The 13,262-nt window shown below is 36.7% G+C and overlaps 1 protein-coding gene and 1 long non-coding RNA gene across 3 annotated transcripts in view; one reads left to right on the top strand and one right to left on the bottom strand.

The window, feature by feature from the left end:
* LOC122487867 (lanosterol 14-alpha demethylase) overlaps positions 1–13,262 on the top strand; it is a 44,442-nt gene that overhangs the window by 5,279 nt on the left and 25,901 nt on the right. For both annotated transcript variants that reach the window (XM_043588829.1, XM_043588828.1), the window contains exon 2: positions 9,874–10,011. The gene's annotated coding sequence lies outside the window, so the exon portion shown is untranslated. The remainder of the gene's footprint in view (positions 1–9,873; positions 10,012–13,262) is intronic.
* Positions 1–13,262, bottom strand: part of LOC122487869 — a 53,417-nt gene that overhangs the window by 35,014 nt on the left and 5,141 nt on the right. The window lies entirely within an intron of this gene.

The following is a 13,262-nucleotide window of genomic DNA, read 5'->3' as shown; positions in this document are numbered from 1 at the left end:
CAAACCAAGAAACAGACTCTTTTCTCCCCCCATCCCCACCAAGAAACAGACTGATGGTGACCAGAGGGGAGTTGGGTGAGGGATCAGTAAAATAACTGATGGGGATTAAAGAGTACACTTATTATGAAGAGCACTGAGTAATGAACAGAATTGTTGAATCACTATACTTTACACCTGAAACTAATATAACACTGTATGTTAACAATACTGGAATTAAAATTAAAAATTTAATTTAAAAGAAGTAGTTAACACAGCTAATCTACTGAACATCATAGTTTACCCTAGCCTACCTTAAATGTGCACAGAATACATACATTAGCCTACAGTTGGGCAAAATCATCTAACACAAAGCCTATTTTATAACAAAGTGTTAAATATCTCATGTAACTTATTGAATACTGAAAGTGAAAAACAGAATGGTTGTATGAGTACAGAATGGTACTTATTTCTTAACTCTCTTTCATCATGGCTGAGGGGCTACTTCTAGGGATTCCACAGCACTTCTGGCCTACCCAGGCTAGCCAAGAGAAAGCTGTTAAGTTGGAAAGTTACAGGTACATACATTAGGACAACATTATCTATAACATGAATAGGACATATCTAGGAGATTTGAGGAGGGCATTAACAATATTTTGCAGGATTATTGTGGGGATTAAAAAAAAAGGCTGCCAGTCATTTTGAAATTGGGTGATGCTGCTTGTCTGAGACTCAACATCTAGAATCCTGCTTTGTCCCAGTCACCCTCTGATGACTTGAAGAAGGCCCTATGAATGGAGAATGAGATCAAGCAAGTGCTGTTTTGTCAAAATTCTTTCCATTGCAAAGGACAGAAACCTTATCTACTTAACAACAACAACAACAACAACAACAACAACAACAACAACAAAACAAAACCACAAAAACAAAAACCTTGCTCATGTAACTGAAGCCAGAGAAGACCTAGGTGAAACTAACTTTGAGTTAACTGTGAGGAAGAAAAGTTTAATGAAACAAAATGCATTGCATTGTGTTTGGGTTCTAGGGGCAAAAACTGTTTAAAATCATTTCATTAAATTTTTACTTGTAGTAGGAAGAGAACAAAATAGTTAAAACTGTAGTTTCTAGAGTTCAATGTATTAAAAAAAAAGCTGAGGCTTACTGTTGCATAATTTACACAAACAGATACAATGTAAAACTATCTAATTTTCAGAATTATTATTTTGTGACTTTTTTAATTAGGTAAATAATTTTTCACAAACATTTGAAGCAATAAAATCTTTAAAGTCTTCATTTGTGTAACAGAAAAGTAAACTAGTAACTTTATTTTCACAAAGAAAATTTTTATCTTGTGAAAAGTAAGTTGTTAAACAAAAATGTTTCTTTTGGCCTTCTATCTAGCTAACAAATTTTACTGGTAAGAAGCTAACTTTCATTCTTAAAGAGAAAGTTAATATTTTTAAAATATTTTTTTCCCTAAAGAATGAGAAGGAGCGCCTTCTATTTTTATTTCACGACTACATGAGAAACTGAGCAGTATCAGGATTCTTTGCTTTTCGTTTGACTCAGAGTCTATGTTTTAGCCTCATTTTCTCAGGCTCTTCTCTGTGACAAAGGATGTCACAGAGACATCCTTTTGGTAGCTCATTAAAAAAAAGTTGATTTATTTCTTTGTATCTAGATAGTCTAGAAAAGGAATCCAATTAGCTTGGTTTGTACTGAGCCTACATCTTGGACTGATATATTTTAGTGGATTATAAACAAAACAAGTGAGTAGTTTCTTTTATCCCTAACCTTATTTTCAAATTATGATGATGAAGAAAGACAAATTTAAAGAATACCAGCAAAAGGAAATTGTTCATCCTAAACCTAGAAAATAGCATAATCCATCCACTCCTCCCAGGCCAGCCTAAGACATATGTGGTTACTGTTACCACTTACCTCTACAACAAACCCCATTTTCTTTTCCTTCTTGGCATGCTACGAGACTACATTTCTAAACATCCCCTGTGGTTATGTGGGTCTACTGTGATTGAATTCTCACTAATGAAACAGGGAGAAATGATTAAGCTGTTTCCAGACCTAGCTTCTAAACAGACATTCCATTCCCTAACTGGAAGTCCTGTTTTGTAACACAGCTCCTCAACTAGGCATGGCTATTTTGTACTGTTACATAAGTGAGAAACTTACTGAGAGTCTGAGGTTTTGGGGTGTTTTGTTGTAGCAGTTAACCTACCCTAACCATAGGAGTAGCCTAAGCAAGAGCAGATGCAGGACTGTCCTCATGCCAAAGTCTTGGAAGAGAAATTTGTAAGGGTTTTATGATTCAGTAAATACCCTTACCTTCCTTTTCATTTATATTAGCATTCCTCCTTATTGGCAGAATTAAAGGAGGGATTAGAAAAACTGAGAGGCGGCTGAAACTTTCTCTAGAGTCATCAAAAGAAAGGTGCTTCAATGGGGTGCCTGGGTGGCTCAGTCAGTTGAGTGTCCAACGTCGGCTCAGGTCATGATCTCGCGGTTCATGAGTTATAGACCAGTGTCAGGCTTTGTGCTTACAGCTCAGAGCCTGGAGCCTGCCTCAGATTCTGTGTCCCCCTCTCTGTCCGCCCCCCCCCCCCCCCGCTTGTGCTCTGTCTCTCTCTTTCAAAAATGAATAAGCATTAAATAAAATTAAAAAAAAGAAAAGTGCTTCACATATAGATGATTAATAAATACCAGCTATTAATAGAGTTCTGTTTAACATTTAAACATTGTAAGCCCTGTTAATCTTTATGACTGTCTATTATGCTCCTTGAGGAAACTATAACTGAATTTTACACTGTTTACCTTGGCTTATTATCATGTGTAGTATGCATCTATTTTATTATTCTAATTAGAAAACATGGTGAAATAACAGTAAAAGAAGTTTTTAAATAGGAAACAACGTAACAGTGATTAAATCTAGGGGGACTGAGATGACAGTTAACTTTAATTTTCTTTTTGCTCATTTGTATTTTCCACTTTTTTCTCAATGAGTACATGTTACAAAAAGGGTAAAAATGGGGGCACCTGGGTGACTCAGTCAGTTAAGCATCTGACTTCAGCTCAGGTCAAGATCTTGGAGTTCGAGCCCTGCATTGGGCTCTGTGTTGACAGGTCAGACCTGGAGCCTTCTTCAGATTCTGTCTCCCTCTTTCCGCCCCTCCCCCACTCATCTTCTGTCTGTCTCTCTCTTGCTCTCTCAAAAATAAATAAAAACATTAAAAGAAATTTTTTTTAAAGAGTAAAAATTAAGTCACATGATCCTATTCTCTTAACATAGCCAATTTAATGTTTGCATGTTAGCTTTTACCTTCGAGTTTATAACATATGCATATAGTTTGTTTTACATAATAGCAGTACAGTAAAATACTGGACTTTGGAACCAAACTATTTTGCATCCCTAATTAACTCCTTGGTCTTGTGAAAGTCATTTAATCTGTCCCTTGATTTTCTCTTTTTTTTTTTTTTTTTTTCAACGTTTATTTATTTTTGGGACAGAGAGAGACAGAGCATGAACGGGGGAGGGGCAGAGAGAGAGGGAGACACAGAATCGGAAACAGGCTCCAGGCTCTGAGCCATCAGCCCAGAGCCCGACGCGGGGCTCGAACTCACGGACCACGAGATCGTGACCTGGCTGAAGTCGGACGCTTAACCGACTGCGCCACCCAGGCGCCCCGATTTTCTCTTTTTAAAAAAAATTTTTTTTTAATGTTTATTTGCTTTTGAAAGAGAGAGAGAGAGAGAGCAATCATGAGCAGGGGAGGGGCAGAGAGAGAAGGAGACACAGAATCCAATGCAGGCTCCAGGCTCTGAACTGTCAGTATAGGGCCCGACGCAGGCTTGAAATCACAAACTGTGAGACCATGATCTGAGCCGAAGTCGGCTGCTTAACCGACTAAGCCACCCAGGCACCCCTCTTGATTTTCTCTTCTGATAAAAAAAATTCCTAAAGTGTCATGCTGTGGTGAAGATTTAGTGTATATAATGGATTAAATGCAAAAAAAAAAAAAAAACAATTTCTAGCACATATGTTTTTGTACTTAGCAACTATTAATATATATTAAAATTTTATATTTCCCCACTTTTCTATATGATCTTCATAATTATATTTTGGTAAGCATTCCATCTGTTGTTTAATGTTCCATTATGAAATATAGTAATAAAGTACAGTTGACCCTTGAGCAATGCGAAGTTGGAGCACTGACCCTCCAGGCAGTTGTAAATCTGTATATAACTTTTTTTAATTAAAAAATATTTTTAATGCTTATATTTTTGGGAGAGAGAGACAGAGAGACAGAGCACAAACGGGGGAGAGGCAGAGAGAGAGGGAGACACAGAATACGAAGCAGGCTCCAGGCTCCATGCTGTCAGCACAGAGCCCTACGTGGGGCTTGAACTCACAAACTGTGAGACATGACCTGAGCCAAAGTCGGACACTTGAATGACTGAGCCACCCAGGAGTCCCTTTATATAACTTTGACTCCCCTAAACCTTAACTACTAATAGCCTACTGTTGAGCAGGAGCCTTACCAATAACATAAACAGTTGAGTAATACATATTTTGTATATTATAGGTACTATGTATTGTATTCTTACAATAAAGTAAACTAGGAGAAAATAAAATGTTATTAAGAAAATCATAAAGAATAGAAAATACATTTTCAGTACTGTATTTATCAAAAAAAATCTATATATAAGTGGACCCACGCAGTTCAAACCCATCTTATTCAAGGATCGTCTTGGTCTAAAAATGTTAGGCAGTTGATATTTAGGTTGCTTCCAATACTTGGCTTTCATAGCCATTGCTGCATTAAACATTTTTTTTTCAAAAATTTTTTGTATTTATTTAAAAAAAATTTTTTAACATTTATTCATTTTTGACATTGAGAGAGAGCATGAGCAGGAGAGGGGCAGAGAGAGAGGGAGACACAGAATCTGAAACAGGCTCCGGGCTCTGAGCTGTCAGCACAGGGCCCGACACGGGGCTCGAACTCATGGAGTGCGAGATCATGACCTGAGCTGAAGTTGGACAATCAACTGACTGAGCCACCCAGGCGCCCCTCAAAATTTTTATTGCAGTAAATACACAACAAAGTTTACTATCTTAGTTATTTTTAAGTATGCTGTTAAATATATTTATAATGTTATGCAATTATCATTACCATCATCTCCATGACTTTTGTCTTACAAAACTGAAACTCTAATTAAACAATAACTCCCCATTTCTCCTTCCCTCCAGTCCCGACAACCACCATTCTTTCTGTCTCTAGGATTCTGACTACACTAAGTACTTCATATAAGTGGAATCATGTGTTTTTGTGTTTTTGTGACTCTCTTATTCATTTATAGTTAAAGTAATTACTGATGGAGGATTTAACTTCTGTCCTTAGGCTGTATGTTTTCTATATGCCATATAACATTTTTTGACCTTCATTACCTGCCTTGCAGTCTTCTTTTGTGCTTGGCTGATTTTTTTTTTTTTTTTTTTTTGCGGTGAACTCTTTAAATTCTCTTCTTATTTACTTTCATGTGTATTTCATAGCTATTTTTTCTCTGTGGTTACCATGGGGATTACATTTAACATGCCGAAGTTGTAACACTAATTTGAATTTATGCAACCTTAACTTCAATAACATACAAAACTCTGCTTCTTTACAGCTCTGTCCCTTTGGTTGTTATGTCACAAAATTATACAATGTGTGCCCCAAACATAAATTAATAATTCTTTTAAAGGCATTAATGTCTTAAATATATAGAAAAATATAGAGTTACAAACCAAATTTATAATATGTTAGCTTTTAAAACTGCCTATGTATTGAGGCCAGCATTACCCTGATACCAAAACCAGATAAAGACACTACAAAAAACAGAACTATAGCCAGTATCTATGATGGACATAAGTGCAAAAATCTTCAACAAAATAGTAGCAAATTGAATCCAATAATACATTAAAAAATCATTCACCGTGACCAACTGGGACTTATTCCTGGGATGCAAGGATGTTTCAATATTTGTAAATCAATCAATATGAGGCATCACATCAATAAGAGAAAGAATAAAAATTATATGATGATTTCAACATATGTAGAAAGAGCATTTGACAAAGTGCAGCATCCTATTCATGATAAAAACTCTTAATAAAGTAGGTTTAGAGAAAACATACTTAACATAATAAAGGCATATATGAAAAACCCACAGCTAACATCACACTCAATGGTGAAAAACTGAGAGATTTTCCTGTAAGGTCAGGAACAAGACAAGGATGTCCACTCTCACCACTTCTATTCAACATAGTACTGGAAGTCCTAGCCATAGCAATCAGACAAGAAAAAGAAATAAAAGGCATTCAAATTGGTAAGGAAGAAGTAAAACTTTCACTATCTGCAGATGATATGATACTACATATAGAAAAGCCTAAGGACTGCCCCAAAAAACAATCAGAACTGATAAATGAATTCAGTAAAATTGCTGGATACAAAATATACAGAAATTCGTTGCATTTCTATACACTAATAATGAAACAGCAAAAAGAAAAATCAAGAAAACAATCTCATTTGCAGTTACATCAAAAATAATAACTAGGAATAAACTTAGGGAGGTGAAAGACCTGTACTCTGAAAACTATGAAACACTGATGAAAGAAATTGAAGATCACACAAACAAATGGAAAGATATTCTATGCTCATGGATTGGAAGAAGAAATACTGTTAAAGTGTCCATACTATCCAGAGCAATCTACAGATTTAACGTAATCCCTATCAAAATACCTTTTTCACAGAACTAGAACAAACAATCCAAAAATTTGTATGGAACTACAAAAGACCCTGAATACCTAAGCAATCTTGAAAAAGAAAAACAAAACTGGAGGTATCACAATCCCAGATTTCAAGATATACTACAAGGCTGTAGTAATCAAAAGAGTATGTTAGTAGCACAAAAATAGACACACATATCAATGGAACAGAATAGAGAACCCAGACATGAACCCACAATTATATGGTCAATTAATCTTTGACAAAGAAAGCAAAAATATCTAATGGGAAAAAGAATGTCTCTTCAATAAGTGGTGTTGGGAAAACAGGACATTTAGATGCAAAAGAATGAAACAGGACCACTTTCTTACACTATACACAAAAATAAACTAAAAATGGATTGAAGACCTAAATGTGAGATCTGAAAGCATAAAAATTCTAGAAGAGAGCACAGGCAGTAATTTCTCTGACATTGGCCAGTACATTATTTTTCCAGATGTGTCTCCTGACGAAAGGGAAATAAAAGCAAAAATAAACTAATGGGACTACATCAAAATAGAAAGTTTCTGCACAGTCAATGAAATATCAACAAAACTAAAAGACAACCTACTAAATGGGAGAAGATATTTGCAAATGACACATCCAATGAAAGATTAGTATCCAAAATGTACAAAGAACTGATGCAACCCAACACCAAAAAAACTAACAATCCAATTAGAAAATGGGCAGAAGACATGAATACACATGGCCAACAAACACATGAAACAATGCTCAACATCGCTAATCATTAGGGAAATGCAAATCAAAACCACAATGAGATATCACTTCAGACCTGTCAGGATGGCTAAAATAAAAAACACAAGAAACAACCAGCGCTGGCAAGGATATGGATACCATATATACCGTATATATTACCATATATATTACCATATATATATATATATATATATATATATATATGGGTGAAATAGATGAAGGGGAATAAAAGTACACTTATCTTGATGAACAGTGACTAATTTATAGAATTGTTGAATAACTATATTGTATACGTTAAGCTAATATAATATTGTATGTTAATTATACTGGAATTAAAATAAAATCAAATAGCCTGTGTATTTACCATTCCCCATCCAAATCCCCTCACAGGCAGTTGTGCACATGTTCCAGGAGCAGCCTGCACACAACCTGCAGGAGCCAGAATGGGAAAAAAAAGGACCCTGTCCTCCAAATATTAGATATCTGAGCTCTTCTGGCTGACTGCTGCTTCTAAATAGAGAGGTGTAGTCAATAAATAGGTGACCATTATTGCACCTCTCCTAGATATTGCAAGACCCTCCCCCTCAGGCTGAAGTGACTTCTCTGGGATTTAAAGGGCTAGTGCCCTTCCCTTCTCCCTTCATTTTTCTTTTTCCTCTTTTGGGAGCCAGACATTAAAGACCAGGACATTAAAAAACAATTACACATACAAGGAAAATCAGAAAGTGAGCAACCCCCAAGGAAAGACTCAGAAAAGACATTAAGTTTAAACCTTAGGCTGATCCTCAGTACAGAAAGCCTACAATAATCAAAACAAAAAACCAGCAAATTAAATTATTAGATCCAAATGGCCTCTATGAGGCCAGTATTATCCTGATACCAAAACCAAACAAAGACATCCTAAGAAAAGGGCAGTCAATATTCCTTATGAATACAGATGCAAAGATCCTCATCAAAATACAAGCAAATCAAATCCAGCAACATACAAAAATAATTATATACCATGACCAGGTTGGTTCAACAAATGAAAATCAATGCAATATGATATATTAATAAGGACAAAAGCCACATGATCAGCTCAGGAGACATAGAAAAGTCATTTGAAAAAAATGCAATACCCCTGCAAGATAAAAACACTCAACAAACTAATAATAGAAGGGAATTAACTCAGTCTGATAAAGAGTATCTACCAAAAAACTCACAGCCAGCATCATCAGAGGTGTCTGTTCTTACCATTTCTATTCAATATTGTGCTGGAGTTTCAAGCTATGACAATTAGGAAAAAAAAAAAGAAATCATACTGGAAAGGAAAAAATAAAATTATATATGCAGATGACATAATCTTGTATATAGAAAATCCCAATGAACTACTGAAAACCTATTAGAACTAGTAAGTGAGTTCAGTAAGGTAGCAGGATACAAGATCAATTTACAAAAAGCAAGTGTAATTCTATACAGTTATAATGAACAATCTAAAATGCAATTAAGAAAATTATCCTATGTGGGGTGCCTGGGTGTCTCAGTTGTGTCTGACTCTTGATTTTGGCTCAGGTCATGATCTCATGGTTGGTCCTGAGATTGAGTCTTGTGTCAGCTCTGTGCTGGGCATGCAGCTTGCTTTAAGATTTTCTCTCCCTCCCTCTGCCCCTACCCTACTGGCATGCATGGGCTCTCTCTCTCTCTCTCTCTCTCTCTCTCTCTCTCCCTCTCCCTCTCTCTCTCAAAAAAAAAAAAAAAAAAAAAAAAGAAAGAAAGAAAGAAAAAAAACAAGAAAAAAAGAGAAAAATTATCCCATGTATAACACCATGTATCCATGTATAATGTCATACAAATAAAATACTTAAAAATGCGTTTAACAAGAGAAGTGGAAGGCTGATGAACAGAACACTTTACATCATTCAAAGAAATTAAAGAAGACTTAAATAAATGGAAAGACATCGCTGTTCATGGATTATAAGACTTCATGTTGTTAAGATGGTAATACTCCCCAAACTGATCCACAGATTCAATGTAATCCCTATCAAAGGATAGCTGGCTTTTTTAAAAGAAATTGATAAGCTGATCCTAAAATTCATATAAAAATTTGAGGGACACAGAAAAACCAAAACAGTCCTAAAAATTAATAACCAAGCTGGAAAACTCATATTTCCCAATTTCAAACTTATAAGAAAGGTACAGTAATGAAGACAAAATTCATATGTTGAAGCCCTTAACTCCTATGTGACTATATGCAGAGATAGGGCCTGTAAGGAACTGATAAAGGTTAAAATAGGTCATAATGGAGGGGCCCTAATCCAAGGCTGATGTCATCCTTTTTGTTTGTTTGTTGTTTTTTGTTTGTTTTATGTGGTGTCATCCATATAAGAAGAGGAAGAGACATCAGAGTTCTCTCCACCATGTGAGGACACAGTGAGAAGATGACTGTCTATAAGCCAGGGAAAGAGCTCTTGTCAGGAACTGAATCAGCTAGCACCTTGATCTGGGAATTCCAACCTCCAGAACTGTGAGAATATTAAATTCTGTTGTCTAAGCCAAAAAAAAAAAAACCCTCATATTTTGAATTATGTGCTTTAGAAAATAGCCACTTCTTTTATTATATTTATGTATTTCTTAAGACGATATTAGGCCTGGTGTGATGCATTCTGGTAATATGGTCCTGGGGAGAGGAGTTGAAATCTGAGACAATATTCCTGTGCATACAGGAAGGGTTCTTCTTGAAACTAGGAAATAAACTGAGAAATTTTTTGTCAAATCACATAGAGAAGGAATTACAAGTCCATGATCTGTATCTGAGACCCTCAAAATAGATTATTTTTGCCATCTGAGTTTTTCACATCTTAAAAATGAAAGACATACAGATTCTGCACATTTAACACCTTTGGCAGAACCTGGGATACCAGGGTACCGCTATCAAACCATATTTCTGTAGTGAAAAATACGAGTCTCCACACTACATGGGATAAATAAAGCTTATAAATGTCTGATAATCAGTTTAGGTCATTTTTAAAAATTTTTTTTAAAAAAGTTTTTAAGTTTATTTATTTATTTTGAGAGACACAGAGGCAGCGTGAGTGGGGAAGGGGCAGAGAGGGAGAGATAGAATCCCAAGCAGACTCTGGGCTGCCAGCTCAGCCTGATGCAGGGCTTGAACTCACAAAACCACGAGATCATGAGTCAGACAAACCAAGAGTCAGACACTTAACCAACTGAGTCTACCAGGCACCCCTTTTTTAATTAAAAAAATTTTTTTAAAATTTACATCCAAGTGAGTTAGCATATAGTGCAACAATGATTTCAGGAGTAGATTCCTTAATGCCCCTTATCCACTTAGCTCATCCCCCCTCCCACAACCCCTCCAGTAACCCTCTGTTCTCTATATTTAGGAGTCTCTTGGGGTGCCTGGATGGCTCAGTTGGGTAAGCGTCTGACTTCAGCTCAGGTCATGATCTCACAGCTTGTGAGTTTGAGCCCCACATCAGGCTCTGTGCTGACAGCTCAGAGCCTGGAACCTGTTTTGGATTCTGTGACTCCCAATCTCTCTGCCCCTCCCCCACTCACTCTGGCTTTCTCCCCCTCAAGAATAAATAAGAGTCTCTTATGTTTTGTCCCCCTCCCTGTTTTTATATTATTGTTTCCCTTCCCTTGTGTACATCTGTTCTGTGTCTTAAAAGTCCTCATATGAGTGAAGTCATATGATATTTGTCTTTCTCTCACTAATTTTACTTAGCATAATACCCTCCAGTTCCATCCATGTAGTTGCAAATTGCAAGATTTCATTCTTTTTGACTGCTGATTAATACTCCATTGTATACATATACCACATCTTCTTTATCCATTCATCCATCGATGGACATTTGGGCTCTTTCCATAGTTTGGCTATGTCGATATCACTACTATAAACATTGGGGTACATGTGCCCCTTCGAAACAGCACACCTGTATCTCTTGGATAAATACCTAGTAGTGCAATTGCTGGATTGTAGGGTAGTTCTATTTTTAATTTTTTGAGGAACCTCCATACTCTTTTCCAGAGTGGCTGCACCAGTTTGCATTCCCACCAGCTGTGCAAAAGAGATCCTCTTTCTCTTCATCCTCGCCAACACCTGTTGTTGCCTGAGTTGTTAAGATTAGCCATTCTGACAGGTTGAGTTGGTATCTCATTGTGGTTTTGATTTGTATTTCCTCCTCTCAATTCTGATGAGGAGTGATGTTGAGCAATTTTTCATGTGTCGGTTGGCCATCTGGATGTCTTCTTTGGAGAAGTGTCTATTCATGTCTTTTGCCCATCTCTTCTCTGGATTATTTGTTTTGTGTTGAGTTTGATAAGTTCTTTATAGATTTTGGATACTAACCCTTTATCTGATCTGTCATTTGCAAATATCTTCTCTCATTCTGTAGGTTGCCTTTTAGTTTTGCTGATTGTTTCCTTTGCTGTGCAGAAGCTTTTTATTTTGATGAGGTCCCAATTGTTCACTTTTGCTTTCATTTTCCTTGCCTCCGCAGACATCTTGAGTAAGAAGTTGCTGTGGCCAAATTCAAAGAGTTTTTGTCTGCTTTCTCCTCTATGATTTTGATGACTTCCTTTCATCTATCTTGAGTTTATTTATTTTTTTTTATTTATTTTTGGGACAGAGAGAGACAGAGCATGAACGGGGGAGGGGCAGAGAGAGAGGGAGACACAGAATCGGAAACAGGCTCCAGGCTCTGAGCCATCAGCCCAGAGCCTGACGCGGGGCTCGAACTCACGGACCGTGAGATCGTGACCTGGCTGAAGTCGGATGCTTAACCGACTGCGCCACCCAGGCGCCCCTATCTTGAGTTTATTTTTGTGTATGGTGTAAGAAAGTGGCCCAGGTCATTTTTCTGCATGTCGCTGTCCAGTTTTCCCAGCACCATTTGCTGAAGAGACTGTCTTTATTCCACTGGATATTCTTTCCTGCTTTATTAGAGATTAGTTGGCCATATGCTTGTGGGTCCATTTCTAGGTTCTTTATTCTGTTCCATTGATCTGAGTGTCTGTTTGTGTGCCAGTACCATACTGTCTTGATGATTACAGCTTTGTAATAAGTCTTGAAGTTCAGGAGCGTGATGCTTCCAGCTTCGGTTTTCTTTTTCAAGATTGCTTTGGCTACTTGGGGTCTTTTCTGGTTCCATACAAATTTTAGGCTTGTTTGTTCTAGCTCTGTGAAGAATGCTGGTGTTATTTTGATAGGTATTGCATGGAATATGTAGATTTCTTTGGGTAGTATCGATGTTTTAACAATGTTTATTCTTCCAATCCAGGAGTATGGAGTATTTTTCCATTTTTTGTGCCTTCTTCAATTTCTTTCATAAACTTTCTATAATTTTCAGTGTATAGATTTTTCACCTCTTTGGTTATGTTTATTCCTAGGTATTTTATGGTTTTTGGTGCAACTGTAAATGGTATCAATGCCTTGATTTCTCTTTATGTTGCTTCATTATTGGTGTATAGGGATGCATCTGATATCTGTGCATTAATTTTATATCATGCAACTTTGCTGAATTCATGGATCAGTTGTAGCAGTTTTTGGTGTTTTTGGTGTTTTGGTTGTAGCAGTCTTTTGGGTTTTCCATACAGAGTGTCATGTCATCTGCAAGGAGTGAAAGTTTGACTTCCTCCTGGCTGATTTGGATGCCTTTTATTGCTTTGTGCTGTCTGATTGCTGAGGCTAAGACTTCCAATACTATGTTGAATAACAGTGGTGAGAGTGGACATCCCTGTCTTGTTCCTGCC

Source organism: Prionailurus bengalensis, chromosome A2, assembly GCF_016509475.1.
Source record: "Prionailurus bengalensis isolate Pbe53 chromosome A2, Fcat_Pben_1.1_paternal_pri, whole genome shotgun sequence".
Lineage (NCBI taxonomy): Eukaryota > Metazoa > Chordata > Mammalia > Carnivora > Felidae > Prionailurus > Prionailurus bengalensis.
Note: the sequence above shows the minus strand (reverse complement) of the source record. Positions and strands in the feature narration are given on the sequence as shown.